This window comes from Pinus tabuliformis, chromosome X (assembly GCF_031772625.1).
Source record: "Pinus tabuliformis cultivar Carrire ecotype Pingquan chromosome X, CPIR1, whole genome shotgun sequence".
NCBI lineage: Eukaryota > Viridiplantae > Streptophyta > Pinopsida > Pinales > Pinaceae > Pinus > Pinus tabuliformis.
The window spans coordinates 765,080,718-765,086,846 of NC_142308.1; positions in this window are offsets into that span (position 1 = coordinate 765,080,718).

A 6,129-nucleotide genomic window follows, 5' to 3' on the forward strand; every position below is an offset into this window, starting at 1 on the left:
GAGGACCTCGAAAACATGGGGCAGAATCTACTGAACGACCTAACTTCAACCCTGCACCGAAACAACCCAGCCATCGGGAGAGAAATACTCTTCTGGGTACACAGCAAGAGATGCATAATCCGAAAACCAATTGATATCAACGATTTACTAAATTTCGTTTCCTTCATGGGATTCAGAGATCTCAAAGACCTGATAATCACCAACGATTTGCATTCGATGAGGCCTGAGGTATCGTTACCAGTAGTATGCACTTTTTTAGCACGTTTCTTGGTTACAGGGTGCCCGACAAATTCTGACTAGGGCTCCATCTCTATGAGGATGAGTACTTCTATGTTGATGAAGTCACTCGTCCCACAGTTAAACATCCCCCTAGTCTTCTCAAATTCTCTGATGTTGGAACCTTTTACGAAGATGACGAACGGACATCCCCCTTCATGTCAACTGCTTATGCTGAAAATCGGGGTAGCTTTTTCACTGTTAGAGGTCCCCAGGGCATAAAAAGCTTCGAGACATTCATTCGCTACATTACCGACATAACGCATTATAGCCATCAGCCCTTCAAAGTACCACCTCTTGTGTTCCCAAAGGTAAAAAGAAGTGAGGATCCCGAAGACGATTCTGAATCAGAATTCGATGAAGATTTAAGAGAAGTGATTCAAGGGCAGTTGATCTACGTAGCGCCACCCTCACGATGCCAATATGCTGGGATCCATCCAAATACGTATTTTGGGATTGTTTCCATCTGACCAGTAAAACTTACAGTATCGTCACCAGAGACTTATTCGCTCTACATTGTTGTTTTCTTGCTGGCATTAAAAAACCCCGCTCGACGCTGCCTCAACGTTCCAGTTCACATTCTATCTATCGGCTGACAAAAAATTCGTTTATATATGCTATACTGCCAAGAGGCATAACCCTTCATTCATGTCAAACAAACCGTTGCGTTGGCGTTTTGGTTCATATATATATATATATATATATATATATATATATATATATATATATATATATATATATATATATATATATATATATATATATATATATAGATATATGTATATATATGTATAGATATGTATACATATGTATACATATGTATATATAGATATATCAGTGAAAAAAATTAAAAAAAAAATATTATTTAAAAAAAATTATTATTAAAAAAAATTATATATATATATATATATATATCAAAAAAAAAAAATCTAAGGAAATAGTATTGATAAGCTACATGACGAATCAATGACCAAGTTGTACACATCGACAGCAACTAAGTGAAGAAAACCCCAATATTAAAGATTTGAGGACAAAGCTTCCGAAGGGAGAGGCTATGTTATGAATATAATTCATAACAATTAGCTAAATAAAATAAATATAAATATTAAATAATTAAATATTATTTAGGTTAATTAGTCATTAAAATTAAGTGAAAAAGCATGTCTAAAAGACATGCCCGTTCACGAAAGGTCACCTGCTGAGGTATGAAAGCAGGGTCCTCATTGTACATTCAAATCATCTTATATCATCTCATACATTTTATATATAGTAATAAATAATTATTACAAATACCTGTGTGTATTTTTATATTAAAGCCTTCAAGTTATCAGTCCTTCGTGCTTCAGCATAGTTTTTATGCTACACATTGTCTCCTATGGATGGTGTTGTGGAATGGTGGAAAGGATTTCTTGATAATTAATTCAATGCATGCCCCCTTCAAAATGCTTTCCTTGAGAAATAGGTAGAACGAAAAGATAATAGATACTTATTGGTTGCTCTTAGTAGTTCTAAAGGAAATCAGACTGAAACTATAAAAGAGTTTAATAAGTGGTTTAACTGGATTGTGCAGAAATCACCATGCAGATATTAAAGATATAGAGGGAACCATACTTATATATTACCTTGATTCAATTGATGGAGAGCTTTGTTTCCAGATCAAAGAAAGTGATCCCCAGAACCTTAAGGCAATCCAAATTTGTTGAGTTTAGGATAACATGTTCTTGCTTAAGATAAATACTTCAAATTCCATATTAGCCCATTTGTTAGTCCATTTCACTTTCATTAGCACTGAATCATTATCACATTGTTATCAACTTAAGAAAGAACATATGATCGAATCAGAAGACAAGCCAAGAAAAAAGAACACAATATTGGCACAAGCCAGGGAAAAACCCCAAAATGGGGAAAACCCTTGATCAAATATTCTTATTATCAATATCAAATGTTCAACAGAGAAAGAGAGTACAATCAATGTCAAGGTTGACTTGCTAATATGATGACTAGAACCACTGACCATGTGCCAAATATACAGCCTAGACAGGTTTGCAATTATGTCTTCAAATAATAGAAGACAAGTTCTGCCCTAACCAGTAGACAATAGTATTCAAAGTTGCAACTCAATAGGTTCCAAAATGAGCTCAGCCCTGGTTTACTTCAAGCAGCTTCCTTTGCTGATTATAAAGAGGCCAAGACAGTCCCAAATTGAGCAGTGAAGCTTGGTCAAAGGGTTGACAAGTTATGAGGTCGAAGATCTGCAGTTAGGGCTTGTAGATTAGCCCAAATCTTGAGACGCTTTTTGTGGTCCTTCATTCAGGAAAACCTGATCTAATGCTTTGTGCTACAAACAAAATCCATTAAGGTTTCATGTCTACTTGTACTGCGCCTTGTTCTGCTAGTTAGAACAACCTTTCAGTCCCCTGTCCAAGACTCATAAATCCTGCGGCCCTCCTGAAATGATTACAAGAAGATGCATCCTTCAATAGAGATGAAAGCTCACCAAAATTCTCTTCCCTAACCTACGGCTACCATGTTGCTTCAAGATTGAACCTATGGAAGGAAGAACATACCAAAAAAATACCCAATACTTGTCCTCCTAGCTCCTTCAAGCTGTGGCTACCTCAGAGATATATCAGAGCCATTGAGTTGTGTCAAATGAGGTTTAAAGGCACCTATTTATATGCAATTCAATGGGGTTGAATGTTAGAGAATCTAGGGAAAAGTAGTGTTGTGATGATTCTCCGTGACTTGATAACAATTTGTGAAGTCTTTTTACTTTTTCTAGTTTAGCTTATGCTTCTTATTCTTCTTATTAGTGCATATGTGTGTACTTCATCAAACTGCTACCAAAACAAAATAGCAAGAACACAAAGTTAGGCTCTCTGCTAGGGACAAACCCTATCCACTCTTGAGAGGGAAACCCTTTGTAAAATTTCTCTTATTGAAGCTTATTATTTGAACAATTGGAAAACCCTAGACCCTTGACTATATAATCCTCCAAGCACAAGTCAAATCCATCTTCTTTCTTCATTATAGCTTCCGGCACATGGACCTCTGTCTTCCGACACTTTTACTCCTTAGTACTTTGTCCTTTTCTATTGTTCTAAGTTAGGAAACCCTACAATATTAGGGCTTCTCTTCTTCGCTATAAGGAGGATCTTCTTCGCTTTCCTTGGAGACCTTGTTATATATTCAAGTGAGGCCTCTCAATATGCTGCCTTTATATGTTGCCAAGTCTGCAATAGTCTACTTCTAAAGTCTTCTCACATGTGGATATAAACCCTAGAACAATCCTCCTTTCTTTTCTAGATGGGGAGGCCTAATAGACCTTGTGTATTAGCCCAAAAACAAAGATATTTCTATTATGATTCCCTATTGTACTTGACTGCAGATAGGTCCTTTCTTCCTCACATGTGTGGTTGTTGATGCCATAGAAGACAACCCTGTACCTTCGTTGTTTTGTCTTCTTGTCTTGATGCTATTGTAGACTTCCTATTTCGACTTTCTTGTCTCTCTTTGCTTGCAGATTTCAAAGCCATGTTCCACGTTGAATGAGGAGTGGACAACCTCTATAAATAGAGGTTTGTCCCTCCTCTTTAGGCCAACTTGACTATCTTTTAAGGCCGACTTACAGTTTTCATTATAATTCATTTTTTACCCATCGTTTTGCTGCTTGGAGACCACGTTGATGCTAGGAGAGGATTTGACCATGCTTGGAGGTGTTCCCTTGACCTTGTATGATGTCATACATGATGTAACATGCCCTCAAAGGGTCTTATCATAATTACATTTGACTTTGACTCTCTAGAAGCACTTCAAAATGTGCTTGACCTAATTTCAAAGAGCAAGAAACTCATTGAAAAATAATACAAAAATAATTTCTCTTTTCTTGAATAAGTACAAATATCAAAATTACATTTCTGAAGACCTAGCCTAGTTACATTTCCTTAAACATTGAAGAGACGTGACTTTTGGGCTTATTGAGCTGACATATAGGTGAGGCCGACCTTGATTATTTTATATGATAGAAACATAAATTCAAAAACACACTTTTCCTTAACCAAATTCGATGAACTTTAGGTCGATTTTGGTCCTCTCGGAAAGAGGAATTCAATGCCATAATTATCTTCTTCAAGAGACCTGCCCAAAGTGGAATTTGGCCCTAGTTATCAATTTTAACACTCCCTCTCAACTAGGGAGAATTCCACTTGCTAATCCATCCAACATCAATCATGCCATCGTGTCATCGTGAACCATCTCAGTATCTCTTCTCTGGTATGCTCTGTTGAACACTGATATGAATAATAAAGAAGAACTGATTGAGAGTGAGTCACAAGACCTTGGCACTCTCCACTGAAAAATGTTAGTCCATATAACCAAAGAGTGAATCAGACTCGATCCCAAGTGATCAAGTTAAAGAAACATCATTCATCCCAAACATAAGGAGTATGACAATACATGCGTCCATCGGTAGTGCTATGGCCCCAAACCATTTTTCCCAACTCATTAGCCAGATGAGAGGTACTTCCCATGTGTCTCAGACTACATGGGTAGGATGACACAAGAATATCAGCAGGGAAAAGAATATATCACATCCTGCTCACAACCACTTGTAGGGAAAGGGGAAGCAACATCCTACAAACATGTCATAATCACACGTACGAAAAGGATGAACTGCATTCTGCAAACACATATCACAATAATCATAGGGAAAGGATAAACCACATCCTACATGCATGAAAAACAACAATAGTGGGAAGGATCCTACATGTGGGGAAAGGATGAACCACATCCCACTGACATGTCAACCACAAATCGTAGGGAACACGCATCGTACATGTGGGGAAAGGATGAACCACGTCCCGCTGACATGTCAACAAATGCTTATATGCATCTCTCGCTGGGGTATCTGTAGGAGAAGGTGAACCACTCATCCTTCTCATATGCCATAGGAGAAGGTGAACCACTCATCCTATGCATATGTCATCAACAGTATGGGAAGATGAACCACTCACCCTACACATATGTCAACCACCATGGGATATCACAGGGGAAGGTGAACGACTCACCCTGTACACAACACACCAATAGGAGAAGGTGAAACACTCAGTCTATAGTCACTCATAGCTCAATAAGCACCCTAGGACCCTAGAAGCTCCCAAAGCTCAATGTTCAATCGGGACCCTCATAGTAGGGTCTATCCACAGCTCCTAGTCTCTCCCCGAAGAAAGATAATCTTGACCTTACCAAGAGGATGAAAGTAATATGCTCATCCAACCAACAATGATGGAGCTTGGTAGCTCTCCAATGTACCATATCAAAATAAGGCGGTACCTAATACTTGGAGTTGTCGTGGAACATGGATTCCTTAAAAAATGAACTCGACTCAAAAATATCGCAATATACAATGGTGGTTACTAGTATGTGCTCAAATGGCTCACTGAAGAGCTTCCTCAACCAACTGGCTTCATAATAAGCCATACTTTCTCCTATATACATCCAACCTCAATAGTTCTTCCAGAGCAACCAAATCAAGAGACACAACACTGAATGTGCTTTTCGAACCATCACACTTCCAACCGAGCCAGTATCAGAATATCCAATATATGAGGCTTTATCCATAGATCGACTCAGAGTCTTCATAGCGAGGCATATGACTGATATGGTGTTTATCAAGAATACCAGGGATCCCACAAGATATACATAAGAAAACTTGCAGCGTTTCCAACTCATTAGACCTTTAAGTGCAGGAAATAGTGCAACATGGCTAGGTCTTTCATCTTAAATTTAAAGGTCAACTCCCTCTTACATTGATAAATGAGAGGGTCATCAATCAAACATCATTGATATTTGCAT